The sequence below is a fragment of the Malaya genurostris genome, chromosome 3 (genome assembly GCF_030247185.1).
Source record: "Malaya genurostris strain Urasoe2022 chromosome 3, Malgen_1.1, whole genome shotgun sequence".
In the NCBI taxonomy this organism is placed as follows: domain Eukaryota; kingdom Metazoa; phylum Arthropoda; class Insecta; order Diptera; family Culicidae; genus Malaya; species Malaya genurostris.
In genome coordinates, this window is record NC_080572.1 from 163,608,107 (window position 1) to 163,623,242 (window position 15,136).

General features: G+C 36.8%; 2 protein-coding genes across 3 annotated transcripts in view; one reads left to right on the plus strand and one right to left on the minus strand.

The window, feature by feature from the left end:
* LOC131435285 (RING finger protein nhl-1-like) overlaps positions 1–11,821 on the minus strand; it is a 46,994-nt gene extending 35,173 nt beyond the window's left edge. The window contains exon 1 of the mRNA XM_058602981.1: positions 11,690–11,821. The gene's annotated coding sequence lies outside the window, so the exon portion shown is untranslated. The remainder of the gene's footprint in view (positions 1–11,689) is intronic.
* Positions 886–15,136, plus strand: part of LOC131435286 (uncharacterized) — a 31,329-nt gene continuing 17,078 nt past the window's right edge. Inside the window, exon 1 of one of the 2 annotated variants that reach the window (XM_058602982.1) lies at positions 886–1,293. The gene's annotated coding sequence lies outside the window, so the exon portion shown is untranslated. The remainder of the gene's footprint in view (positions 1,294–15,136) is intronic. The other variant, XM_058602983.1, reaches the window with a different exon arrangement.

Here is a 15,136-nt window from a genome sequence, read left to right on the forward strand (position 1 = left end):
ATCTAGGATAATTTCATAACCTCCAGCTGATGGCTGGTAGTGGTTGATGAATTGTATCTTGTATTGTGAATTGTATGAATTTCAATTCCAAACTATTCAATTTGAAGACATGGTTATTGTTTGGTTTATGGAAAGATGGTCTGGGCTTTTAAGAAAATATGATGTCAGGTAGGTAGTCACTGAAAATATTTAGGATTCTTTGTAGACGACTATAGATCACTCGTAGATTTCTACCTTTGGCAAACAGGTTTGTATCGTCACAGAATAGAGATTTCTGACAACCTACGGGTAGTTTTGGGAGATCAGATGTGAATATATTATACAAGATTAGAGCTACACTCGAACGTTACCTATTCGTACGGGTAGCGATTTTGATTTACAATTCCTATAGCTAACCTGAAGAGTCCAACCAGGCAAATAATTTTGAATAATTTTAATCAAATAAATAGGAAATCCGAAGTCAGACATTTTTTATATTAAATCCCAAGACAAAATCCAAACTGCTTCGAAAAAAAAATCGAATTCTTATTTATATGAGACACCATTCTTACTAAGATAATAAATGTAAACTGAATGATCCGAATTTGCGATCAATTTGTCATTCATCTATCTTCTCACTTATTATGAGAATCCAAAAATAGACAATACTTGCATTCGCTCTGCTCTCCTCTCTTTCAAGTGAATTACGCGCAAAGAGTCCGGCACGATGACACATCTAAACGAACTCGGACATGGCCATGCTGCTTTTGGCTGCGTGCTTTGTGCAAGCCTTGCGCGATTCTCTCCCGTTTATTTATCAAGTGGCTTGCATTATGTTAGTATCTTTTCATACATTTATAATCATTATATTCCTTCATTGATTTTAGTTTCGCTTTGGTCGTTTGCTTGTGCGGTTGAAATTTCTATTTGGTCCTATTAGCCTGTTCCGACGTGAATAGGAGTTCGAAATGAAAAGTGTTAGTAGCCGGAACCTCTCTACGGATAACTCGCTGTGATTGTACAGGAATAAAATTTAGGCCCGGAGGTTCGAGATAACACAAGATAAAGTGATCGATTATCCTTAGTTAGCGAGTTCATGTAAACTATCCTTATCGCATCTGGTGAGTTTAAGTTTCGATAAGCCTCGAGTGAACCTGTAGAACCCATGAGGAATTGTTTTGAGTGATGTTTGTTGATGTGACATAATTTAGTGTATAATCAAAGAGTAAGCAGAGTGAAATCTAAAAAACATCAAGTTATTCTTTCAAATCAGTGCCACAACCAGGAATAGATGAAATCTCTTTAAGAAAAAGTGTAAGTGAAAACTGGTTCTATCCGTGTCTGTCGATAAGAGCGAGTCGCCTTAATGGGCTGAGTCGGATCAACAGAAGAAAGTAAAATCTTGCGGAATACCTGTCAAACGCACATCCGTATGTTATCTGTTATGATTTTACTCGTACTCTTGTTTGTTCATCTTATATGCGACACAGTGCCTCGATCAAAAAGTGACCATTTCGTTTCTTCGCTAGTACATTCCGAAGAAAAGTCATGTTGAGGAAATTGGTTCACTACAACAAGAATAACTTGGTTCATCCAACCATCAGTACCACTGACTGTCGGTTGTAGATCGATCGATGTGCATTTCTGGTAGCACAGTAGCTTTGATGATGCTGAATGATTATGCTATTATGATTGCGGTTAGGGTTTTCCTTTTGTGTACCATGAAAGCAGAATGGTTCTTTTAGCCACTGCAATCATGCCAACTGCTGAGCTACTATGTGGCTGCTTGTATGGGATTAGATTCATATAGGCAAATTTTGAAGTTCAGTTCATAGAATAGTCTATGAACTAATTTTTCTTACTGACTCTGGGTGAGGTACATCTTGTCAACTGATGTTAGGAATTAATTTTCGGAAAAGTAGGATGACTCACATTCATATACAGTGCCATCGGAAATTCTGTATGTTATACATTGTGTAAACATGTTGTGTTAGGTAGTATATTAAATGGACGTTTTGCTATGAGAGTATATGTCGTTCCCCCGGGTTGTCGGTTCAATGCATAGGACTCTGGTCTTACAAGCCAGCTGTCGTGTGTTCGAGCCCCGACCTGGAAGGATTCTAAGTGTCAGTAGGATCCATAGTACTAGCCATGCAATGCTTCTGTACGCCAAGAATCGGCTGCGAAGTCTGTTGAAACAGAAAGGCTAAAATCCACGAAAGGAATATAATGCCAAGACTTTCCTTGTATATGACGTTTAAAAGAATAACTAAAGTTTTTATATAGTTGCTTGAAATTTGTTAAAAAAATGAATTAAAATGTCATACCATTCGATCCAGCTCGACGAACTGAGCAAGTGTGTGTGTGTGTGTGTGTGTGTGTGTGTGTGTGTGTGTGTGTGTGTGTGTGTGTGTGTGTGTGTGTGTGTGTGTGTGTGTGTGTGTGTGTGTGTGTGTGTGTGTGTGTGTGTGTGTGTGTGTGTGTGTGTGTGTGTGTGTGTGTGTGTGTGAGTGTGCCCTATGGAAAAAATCATACATTTTTCCAGTCTTTAAGAAAGGCAGTAAAACCGAAATATCAAATTATCGTGGAATAACGGCGTTATGTGCAGTATCCAAATTATTGGAACTATTCGTCTTGGACTTCATCACACATAATTGCTCAAACTATGTTTCTGAAAGTCAACACGGTTTTATGCCGAAACGATCTACTACGACAAATCTCTTATCTTACACTTAATTTATCATTAAATCCCTGCAAGCGCGACTGCAAGTAGATGCTATATATACTGATTTTTCTGCTGCTTTCGACAAGATCAATCATCGGATCACAATTTCCAAAATGAGTAGACTTGGTTTCAATGGACCTTTTCTTAATTGGCTGTGCTCATATTTAACTGATCGCGATATGTCAGTGAAAGTAGGAGATTGCATTACTTCTCCATTTACTGTCAGCTCCGGAGTTCCTCAAGGTAGTCTTCTTGGACCATTCATATTTCTATTTTACCTAAACGATTTAAACATTTTGTCAAAATGCATGAAGTTATCGTATGCTGATGATTGTAAACTCTTTCACTTTATCAAAGTCTTCAAAGACGCCACATTTTTGCAGTCGCAACTGGAAATTTTATCGAACTGGTGTAGAGTAAACCGAATGACCGTTAATGCTTCAAAATGTTCTGTTATTTCATTCACTCGCAAACGTTCTATGATTGAATTCGACTACTCGATCTCACAGTCGTATATTAAAGACTTGGGAGTCATCTTGGATTCGAAGTTGAATTACAAACAGCACTTTGAATATACTATCAATAAAGCCTCGAAGCTGTTAGGGTTCATTTTTCTTGTGACGAAAGGCTTCAAAAACGTACATTACCTAAAAGCATTATATTGTGCTTTGGTCCGTTCTACACTAGAATATGCAGCTGTTGTTTGGTCACCCTACTATCAAAACGACATTCAACGCATAGAAACTATTCAACATAAATTTATTCGTTTTACGCTTCGCCAACTACCATGGATAGACCCCCTAAATCTTCCGAGTTACCAAGATCGTTGCAAGCTCATATATCTCGATCTACTGTCCGAAATGTAGAAATGTATTCAAGGCAGTTTTCATTTCTGATCTTCTCTAATCACAAATTGATTGTTTGGAGCTGTTATGTTTGATAGATTTTTTTTATAAAAGTTTTTTTATTCAGGCCATTTTGCGTACAAGCTTTACGTGGCCGATTGAGCCATGTTTTTATTAAATAATATAATTTTTTACCATTGGATCTCGTTATCACCCTTTTTCTAGGGGGAGAGGAGCTTCCATTTTTATCTTGCGATGATTGAGGGGCACTTTGTACGTGGCTCGTGTACCTTGTTTTTGTTTGAAGATGTCCTTTTCGTAGTTTCAGTGCAAGGTTTGCCGTAGTGTGCAGGTTGTTCACAAAACTGACATGTAACCAGTTGATTTTCATACGTAATCAACGTTTTTCACGGATGTAGCCCGTCTTGATCATAAATTATGTTAGATGGAATTGCTTTATGTAGTTGCATACGTACCACTCCCACGCCATTCCGGATACCCGGAAAAAAATTCCGCCATACTTCTCTTTCGATGGAAAGAACTTCACCGTACTGCGACATGTTTTCCCGGACGTACTGATCGCTGGTCTGCGGGGGAAGGTCATGCACGCGTACTTCTATGGCATTGTCCACCATGTACACAGGGATTTTATATTTAACATTGTCATGATCAACACTGTGCACCCCGTTATTAACCGAAGCAAATGCAATTGCATCTTTTTCACGTTTGAACATAATGTAGACACAGTTAGACGCCTTGTTGAATTGAATCTCATTTACATCATTAACGTCTAGATGCATTCGTTCGTTAAGCAAGATTTTAATTTCGGTTGCTGCTGTACTAACTTTGCAGCGTTTGAAATCAATACAAATTGAATTTGGTCTTGTAGGCCAAGTTTCAGGCTTTGTTAAATCGTATTTGCCCATTTCGTACACTCTATTATTCGCTGCACTGTATTGTCTTTGTTTCTGTCGTCGCGACCGTAAGAAATTTTCGACTGTGTCGGATGAGATGCAAGCACGAACTAATTTGATAGATTTAGATATTCGTCATCGTTGTCTTCGAGTTCATCCTTTCTTGCACATTCCTTCCGCTAAAACAAACTTTGGTCACAACGAGTCATTTGTCCGTATGTGCCGACTGTTTAATCGCTGTTCAAGTCAGTTGGACTAACCCGTTATACTATCAGGGAATTGTTTTCTCGAACACTCTCTTTAAAATTTATCGGTAGTTTTAAGAATTTTGTTATGTAGTTATAATAGTTAATAACATGAAATGTATCATTTGGATATTCTGTAATCTGTTGGTACAAAAGAGGAGGAGGTTTTATGCCTAATGGAAACATGTCAATTCCAAGCCATTCACTTTGATAACGTTTAAAAAAGAAGCTCTGCACATTTATAATCACTGAAAATATTCAATGCGACTACAGATCACTCGTAGATTTCTACCTGTGGCTAATAATTAGTTAATTTATTTGTCAATTCTATTTAAAGAGGATTTTACTCTTTAAAGTCCCGGGTTGGCGGTTCAATGCACCTGGAAGGATTCATAGTGTCAGTAGGATCCATAGTACTAGCCATGCAATGATTCTGTACGCTAAGAATCGGCTGCGACTTTGACTTTCTTTGGCAAATATTCGCCGTTACCTTGGGAGTTCCTCAAAGAAGTCATCTTGGACTGTTCATATTTTTACTTTATCTCAACGATTTACTATTTCATATTATCAAATCACCAGCTGATTCAGAGTTCTTACACGAAGAATTGGATAAGTTGGCAAATTGGTGTTATATCAACAGAATGGTTTTAAATACCTTTAAATGTTCCACCATTTCTTTTAGTCGTAAACAGACTTCAATCAAGTTTGACTATATTATTTCTCAAACTATTCTCAAACGCAGATCGTCGGTAAAAGATCTAGGTGTCCTCCTTGATTCTAAGTTGAATTCCAAGGAGCATATGGAATTTAGTATCTAAGTAGTATCTAGTATCTGTTTGAAATTACTTTATTGCGCTCTAAGCTTGAGTATGCTTCGCTTGTTTGGTCACCTTACTACCAAAACGATATCCAACGTATTGAAGCAATCCAACGCAAATTTGTACGTTACGCACTTCGTCGTCCTCCATTCCTGAAACCCTTTGAACCTTCAGAGTTACCAAGTCAGATGTAAACTGATTGACCTCGATTTATTATCTGTCCGCCGCGATGTTTGCAAGACAGTTTTTGTAGCTGATCTTCTTCAGTCACGAATCGACTGCTCTGAGCTCTTACAGCTGTTACAATTAGATATTCATCGTCGTAATCTTCGCACTTATTCCTTGCTTCGGATTCGCCTCGCTAGAAATAATTACGGACTCAACAAACAATTTGCTAGCATGTGCCGCGTGTTCAATCACTGTTTCAGTACTTTTGACTTCCATCTATCACGTAATGTTATTAAGAAACTGTTCCTCAGATTGCTTTCTAATTAGTTTTAGTCTAATCAGTATTAATATAGTTTAGTTTAATTAGTATTAATAATATTGAATTAAGTATAAAAAATGTATCATTTGGATGAGTGTAATCTGTTGGTGCAAAAGATGAGGAGGTTTTATGCCTGTTGGAGGGCAAGTTTGACAGTAACTAACTCTAGTGGGCTTTTCCATGCTCTTAAAAACAAATAAACGAATAAACTACAACGAACTCGTTTGGTATACTTTGCAATATCGGAAACCAAACAGTGATCCGGATAAGTTATGATAAAATTGATGGTGTTTTTGTCAATAAACGTTTATTTGTCAAAGCAAGACGAATAAATAAAAGCAATATTTTTAAAATTAATGCGTTTAGGACTGGTCGTCATTCTATACTTTATTGTATTTTATGTTCTGGTGTGATAATACATTTTCGTCATTGAGCTAAAGCTTTTAAATCTCGTTGGACTGAAAGATTGCAAAGATTTGGCTATTCATTTCTTTTGTGAAATTTGACCGAAATAACAGACTTCTCAGACGAATCATATCGTACAGAACCATTGAATGGCTGGTGCTACGACCCTACTTACATTAATAATCAACTGGCTTGTAAGACCAGTGATCTATCCGTTGAACTATCAAACCAGGTCGTTGAACTGACCCGAGTTTTTATCAATTCTATATCCTATAGAGAAATGCAGAAACTGTTAAAATCCACCTAGTGGTGTTATATGTAAAAACGAGTTGAATTGTAACAACCCGATAGTTTTTGATTTTATTCTTTTATATTAAGTTGTTTGTGAGTAAACTGTTGGTTGTGTTTAGTTTGTAAATGATTTTCGTTTCTAGTTGAAACATACCAAGGCGAAAACAAACAACTGGAATTTTTCACATTTGAATTTAAGTTGGTGAAATTCGATTCATTCATATCTGAGATAGACTTTTTCAACCAATATTTCCGAAATCCTTAACCGGAGACCGACATAGCCAAAGTAAATTGCTTTGGACATCAACTGACGAAACATACAAATTGGAATTGTTTTGATGATTTCGTTTTTTTGCGTCGTCAGTTCACATGCCGATTGAGAATTTATAGCACTTATTACTGTGTAATTCTGGAGTCGGATGTCATAACATTCAGAGCTATCTAAATTGGTTTGCTTACCCATCAATTAATTTTACTGGCCAAGGTTCTCTATTTCGTAATTTCGTATTCGGAAGTCGGATCCGCATAAAATTCAACACTCTTCATATAAATCTAATTATTTTAATACAATCAAGTAATTTTCGGGAAAATATTAGGGGCACATAAATTGATCTAGGAATAGAGGTATGCTCTTGATTCTTGTCGATTTCCTAAAGACTGTACTCGATAAAAACACTTGGATGGGGTAAAACTAGTTTAGAGTATAGTGTTTACATGTGCAAAGTTTCGTTATAATCTGTCATGTGGATATTGAGATACCTTTCAAGTAAGCGAAGCTTCAACAACAAAAATGTGGGCGGTTGTGGAAAATCCTGGCCAGTCACACAGTCACACAATGAGCTGGCAGCGAAACAAAAGCGAAGAAATGCAACCCTATGGACGCAAAGGAAAAGAGTGATTACTTCAAGCATAATTCGAACCTTTTGATTCGGGACAAGGCCAAAACACGGTCAATACGCCCGTCTAGTTCATCCAACAGACAATGAAGTGGGCCGAGCTTCATATCTTCAACGCAACGAAAGAGTCTAAGAATGATTCCCAAACTGGTCCCTGCTGCCATCTTTGGGTGGGTAGTAAACTCTAAGTGGTCAACAGGTGGAAAATAAGTCTCAAGTAATGGGCTTTCCCATTTAAAATAATCCATATATGAAAGAGTCAAAGCAAATGTATTCATGATAAGTTTACAAAGACATGTAGAAAAGTGTTATATAGGTCATTGATAAATCCCGTCTAGGACCAAGCCAACACATTAGTTGCAAATATAATGTTAAAAGTGAATCACTCAATTCCTGTGAGATTTATGTTATAAGAAATACAATAAAGGCTAGTATTTAAAAACTTAAAGGGTGTTATGATCAAAAGTTGGTCAAACAAGTTTCAAATCATGTCTGTATTCCAAGTTTAATTTCTTACAGAAAATAGAAAAAATGTTCACTCAAGCTTTTTTGTCACATTGTTCCATACGGGGTAATGAGAGGGCGGACTCGCTAGCCAAGGTGGGCGCACTAGAAGGTGAAATCTATGAAAAACCAATCTGCTTCAATGAATTTTTCAGTTGCTGTCGTCAGAAAACTCTAGCCAGCTGGCTGAATACATGGAATAGTGGAACTCTGGGACGATGGTTACACTCAATAATCCCACAGGTATCGACGAAAGCTTGGTTCCGGGGGTTAGACGTGAGCCGAGACTTTATTCGTGTAATGTCAAGACTTATGTCTAATCATTATATGTTCAACGCGCATCTCCTTCGTGTGGGGCTCGCCGAGAGTGGTGTCTGCGTTTGCGGTGAGGGTTATAATGACATTGAGCATGTTGTTTGGATGTGTGTCGAGTATTGTGAGGCCAGGTCCCAACTCATAGCCCCTTCGGGCCCGAGGTATACCACCCTTCGTACCAGTCCGCGACTTCTTGGCAACTCGAAATCTTCCTTATATGACTCTCATCTATAACTTCTTGAAACCTATCAATGCCCAAATTTAGTGCTCTCCCTATCTCTCTCTCTCTCTCTCTCTCTCTCTCTCTCGTCTACAGCTCTATCGCACTCTTCTTTACGCTGCTGAAAGTATGACCTGTATAATCGATGCTTCGGAGTGTACCCCTGCCTTGAACTGACTGAGTTGCTGAAAACTACCCAAAAACACCACATCAACGTCAGAGCATATCAACATAGAATCCCAGCCAAGGATAATCTCTCTCGTTACAATCTGAAGAACGTGAAGATCCAGAAAACTCTAAAAAATTTGTGCCACAAACGAATGATGTATTGAAATTCAAAATCAATATTTTGTAAATCACACCCTCCTCACATTCCTTTACTAACTCTAGGGGAGCGCCCCCTTAATACGGCGTCCCTTCTTCTCCTATAACAAAAGACAATCGGCCACGTTAAGCTAAAGCAAATGAGCCAAATAAAAATTTTTATTAAAAAAATAAAACAGCTAGTCTCTTCTTCTTTGGTTATCGCTTGTCCTAATATTTTTCTATTGGGTGTAGCTCTGGCATCTTGGCAGGAGGGTTAATGCCCTTGGGCAGGAAGTTGTTCCTGGAATATCATACCATGATGTAGAGATAACAAATCCAATCAAAACAAAACGGAGCACTTGTACTGCTTGAGGAAAGGAAACAAAAGTTTTTCTAGGTGCTTTGGCACATCCATTTTTTGGTTGATGATTTTCTGTTCAGGAAGCTCTTTAAAATCTTAATGTCTTGATGTAGGTTTCATCATCCTATACCCTGTAATTAAACTTCATCAGCTGCTTGCGCGACCGGCTGACTTGATTAGCTTAACGCACGACTTGGAATTATCACATTTTTCTAAGCCGACAGCCATGCTAGATTTTGGCATTAAAAATATATAACTCTTCACTATATGGGCAATTAACAAATGAAAAACTAGTCGCGTAACGTTTTTCTTTCATTATTTTGAACGCTTATTACTCAGTTTTTTGTTGATGGATTTATATAATTCAACTACCAATCCATTTAACTTAAACATATGTCGTTCAAGTATTTCAATACTATATCATTGAGAAATCGGTTTGAATTGACCTATGTTTTCACTGGCCAACCACAGCTTGCCATAATGGTAACATCCTCTCTTCCGATTTGCGCAGTACAGACTATCGCACAAAAGGGAATCTATTAATATAGGCTCCAACACATGTTTTGCTCAGTCAACCCCTGGGAACGAGACAGGTAGTTTGACTTGCCTTCACGAAACTATTCCGAGCAACGCCGTGTAATTCCACTAGTATATCTTATAAATGATCGATTATGTGTCTTCGACAATCTACTAGATAATTTAAGAGCCTATATGAAAACAGTAAACATATTAAAAAAATGTTTATATTTTGATTTTGAGCATAACGCCTCAATTGCGATTGCGAAGTAATGAAAACCTTTAAATATCTCGGAGGTAAACTTGCAATGAATAAATAAATGCAATAAAAGCCCTGGTTTATTCTAGTGCCTTTAAAAAATCAGAATAATATTACTCAATAATTCCGAAAAGATTTTGTTTATGTATAAATTTATCGTTTTTTAGTTTTTCGTGAATCTACCGTTAGTTCAATTCGTTATAGAAACTGTCCGAACGACTGATAAAACCATAGAAAAAATAGAGTTTCCATGAATCGTTATTGCAATCAAAATTTAAAAAATTGATGAATTTTCGGTATCTTATAATCAGTTCCCAAATTTCTTGAGTTTGCGTATAGATTTTTCTTATAAGAATGCAAATAATGAAAACGGTCAGTTCTGTATTATAAGAAATAGAAGGGACAACTTTTAATAAATAAATAAAAAAAAGCACGTTATGTGATGTAATGTGCAAAAATTACTTAATGTATTTCCACGATTTTCTTCCTTATTCCACACACTCGAGTAAATGAGGTCATTCAACAGTAATAAATTAATATACCATCTTAACAGAACGCCCATTTATGTCTCGCGTTCCAAGCCACAATGTTGCTTTCGGCATGAACAAGGTAGCCGGTTGAAGCACGGAGCTCAAGTGCATCTATCGCATAGAAAATCAAGATTATTGCCAACATTTACGCAGTATAAACATGTTAAATTATTAATTGAGGTACGGTGACGTAATAACTATCTGTTCGTGTCTGTGATAACTTATTACTTAAATCCTGGAAGTTTGTTCATGTTGGGCTGTTTTTTTAATATATTATAAGAGTTTTTCTGACACTTCCTAGTGAGAAAAAGTGCTGAAAGCTAGACATTAAAGTGCGATGCATAAAAATTACCAACTTAATCTTTCATTCATATTCAACTCACAGAAAATGCAACAATCGAAAGCTGCTGACATTCCTGACATTTTCGTGATATCCAATGCTTACAAATTAGTCAATCGTGCAAAAAGGGGTACTTGTTCCACATACAAGTGGTGGTGATTTATGCAGCCAATCGACAAAACGCCGAACAATTGTTGGTGTGATTATTGGACAGGGCGATCACTTATTCACCACACAAACAGCTCAGCTGGATTAGCATGAAACGTGCGCAATATTGGTATGAGTACCGAAATAACGCATTTTGTCACTACTAGTGATGGAAACAATTGGATTATTATCGGACTCCAATCAGAAAAAAGAAAGCGGAAGGTTGTGAATACATTCCTATCACGGACGATTTGAAGGTTTTAAAGGCCCACAATCAACAGGTCTGGTTAAACAATATGAGTCAATGGGCGAGTTTCATATTGTACATATATATTTCATATTGTACATATAAATAGGTTTCATTATTTGAAGGCGAATACCAAATTCTCAAAACTATATTTCCCTGCAATATTTTCCAATGTATCAATAATTGAAAATAATTTTATAGACTTTCTACCATAACTCCACTAATGACTACAAGTCATTTGCACGTGAATTCGACGCCTAATTTGCTGTGGGTAATAGTCACGCCAGTTTGCGTTTATTAGTAGATACACATTTAATCAATAAAAAAATCGTCACTTACTTTCGCTTGTATCGGATGCACATGTTTTTTCCGTATTCAGGTAAGCTGCTAAACACCCAACTCACATCAAAACCACTCTCCTGCTATAACAACTAAGCTACTTCATTAGTACAGAGGAGGACAACATACAACATGTTTAAAGTTGGGTCAAGGTTTCAGTTGGATGCAGTGGGTCTGTTGGTCGCAATGGCAGTCAGGTGACCGATGACTTCTTATGAGGCTATACGAAGAGACCGAAGCGGTATGGTGCGTTTCCCGCTCTCCTCACTTCGGATGAAGGCTCTAGTGTCTCATGTAACAAAACTTGTTTTACTTTGGCGAAATTCGCGATACTCTGATACGGCTTTCGAACCCAGTCAGCTATCTGTTCGCGTTCAAGTTCAAGCAATGCGGAGGAGATACAACCGGGTACTATCGAACATGAATGATCATACTGTCATCACGGCACGACACTGCGCCAGGTAGGCAGAAGAGCCTGCGAAAGATCAATGCAAGTCTGCTCACAAAACGCTGTATGGGTAGAAATAAGGCTTTCAATTACTTCCGATGAGGTGAAGATGCTGCCTCTGGATGCCTTTTCGATTTCATATGCGGTATGTGCATTTTTGGAGTGAGACTTGAATTGTTTTTAGGTCACATAGTAGGGTTCGCGACTGAATGACAGTGCTGATTGTGAATATTACTGGGAAAACAAAGGGTACATTGAACCGAGTTTTATTTCACAGACAGTGATCGTGACGTATGTTGAAAGAGTCATTTGGAGTGTAAGGCCAGAAATGGCAGAGATTTAGAATAGATTGTTCAATCTGTTACAAGACCCTTTACTTATATTCATTTGATTTGTCATATGAATCGTATGCAGAATATAATTTATAGAGGTTATATGGAAACTTATAATCTTTATTTAAAGTGTTCGTTAAATCTAAATAGACGTTACCATAATGAAAGTTATAAGAATATCCCATATATTGTATATGGAAATCCGATGAAACCTAACTCGTTACATAATTTATATTCATTATATATGTCTTATGAATCGTACGCAGATGGTGTTTCACAAAAGATATATGACAACTTATGACCTTTAATGGAACTCTACATAAAATCTAAATGATGTTCAATAAATTTTATATCTTCACAATCTTTATGATACTGATAAAAATACCATATACAAGTTATGCGAAGATTCGATGAAACTTAAGCCAATATAATTTTAATATTCATTACATCGCATGCTGATTATGTTTAATAAAAGTCATGCGAAAACTTATAATTTTCATTGGAAGCGTACATCAAATCTACAACAAGGAAGAAAACGAGACAACTGAAGAAAATAACAAGAAATAATATTTTAACTTAGACATATAATGGAGTTTGTTTTTATGAGAGAATAGTTGTGAATCGTACTGCTTGAAGCTGAAGAAAGAGTTGTGTCCTCTATATTCATCGACTGCTCCAGACAGTTTTGTAGGAACTTCTGTTATTTGAAATCGCTGACAAGATATCTCATTCAACTTCGTTCCAGGATATGCCCTAACGGACCATGAAATAAATATCCGGTACGTTTCATTACTCTGTCTGTCTAGTATGAAGATTTAAATTTTTCATTTATAGTTTCTGGATCCCACGTCTCCTCCGCAAATATCAGGAGGCGCTCCCTTACGGAACTGATGACTAGTATATAGCTTGAATCTTCGGAAAAGGAGTAGTTTCCGATTACCAGCTTTTTGGAGTGCATCTGATTCGTCTGGTAACAGTAACTCTTTATATACGAAAAATATAACAATACGTTTTTGATAAGACAATTATTTTTGTTGTTTTTGATTCCGTTAAGCCCAGTATTTTTTTTTAATTTGAATCTTATATGTATCACTTATTCAATCAAATAGCAATCATTTGATCTATATTCAACTGATATATAGAACTTTGATGACCTTCATTAAAAGTTATATATAAATTTCATAAAACTAGTCATATGGTATAGACAAACCTATCTATATTAATTCGAAGTGAATATAATATGCACTTCATAAATTGTTTCAATGTATGTTGTGTGGATATCTAGTAATGGTTATAGGGCGTGCCAATAAATTTGACTCAGATGGGAAATTTCATTCGTTATATGAAAATCTTGTAAAAATAACGTTACGAAGAGTTTTATGTTTCATAAGATTATCTTATACTTTTGACATGATGTTTAATATACTTTGTAGCTATCATTGGAATTGCTAATAGTGAAAAATCATTAGAATATCATATAACGTAAATATGAACATTTAGTTCAGTGCAGGCTCCAACGTCTAAATTACTGCTGTCGTCACTCTGGTTATCTTAGGTGTATCCAAATTGTACACTATTTTTGTGTAGTATCTTTTCTAAAGTATTAGGGGGCTTAAAACATAATTTGCAGAATAGAATCCCATGTTCTTGTGCTCGTGTAAAGACAGATAAAAATAGTAACTTTTTATTAGAAACAGATACAGAGTTTGCATCTGCTAAAATACTAGTATATTTATGCATCATTTCGGGTAAATTTGGTAAAAGAAAACAATTCATTAGCTAAAGCCTTTGATAGGCTTAGTGACTTTTATTTTAAACAAAGGTTCTAGCATCAGCTTTTTGTAGAAACTTACGGCGCTTGTTTTGTTGATGAACAATCGTTCGTCGGATGTAATGCTAGTAAGGATTTTTTTTTACCGATTATGAACGGGTGCCTGTAATCATGGGTGCTCAACCGATAAATCAATTTTTGCTGACACGAACAGGTATTTAAGTGACCCGAAATCAAAAGTAAATTATAACTCGTTTCGTTTATTCCTTCCCATATCCTGGGTCTACTACTATGCTACTCACTCGCGCCGAAGGTAGATAATACCGGCTGTCAGTGTTGTACAAAAGTGAAATCCTCGCGCACTTTTGAGGTCACTAGGCAGAGGACTCCAATCGTGTCATTGTAAATACGCATCGTCCTATTTTTTGGGGTTTCATTTTTTAACTTGAGCCTCGTCATATCCACGCATGTCCCACTTTGAAGTCAGTTGCTGCTTGGCCGGGCTTCATTTACTTACGTTCGAATGTGGTGAAGTAGGGTTAGACAGGAAGATGTATTGCTGATATGATGAAAAAAACTTCGAATTATACTAGTAACTGCGAATATGCAGATTTTTATAGATATCTCTAATTGAACGCTTCAAATTGATAAAAATTTCTTGAAGCAGGGAGAAACCTGCTCTGTTCGCCGACGACAGTCTAGTGTCATGTTGTCTCTGACGCTCATGAAAAGGAAAGTGGATTCACCAGCATATGTACTGAATAGAAAAAATTACCGGAGGTTGAAATGCTGGCTCCAAGGTACCTTGCAAAGTGTAACCGGGCCGTATTCATTAGTCATCTTGTGGTTGGAAAACTGAGTACTAACTTAAATGAAGGGAGTATAACAATTTATGG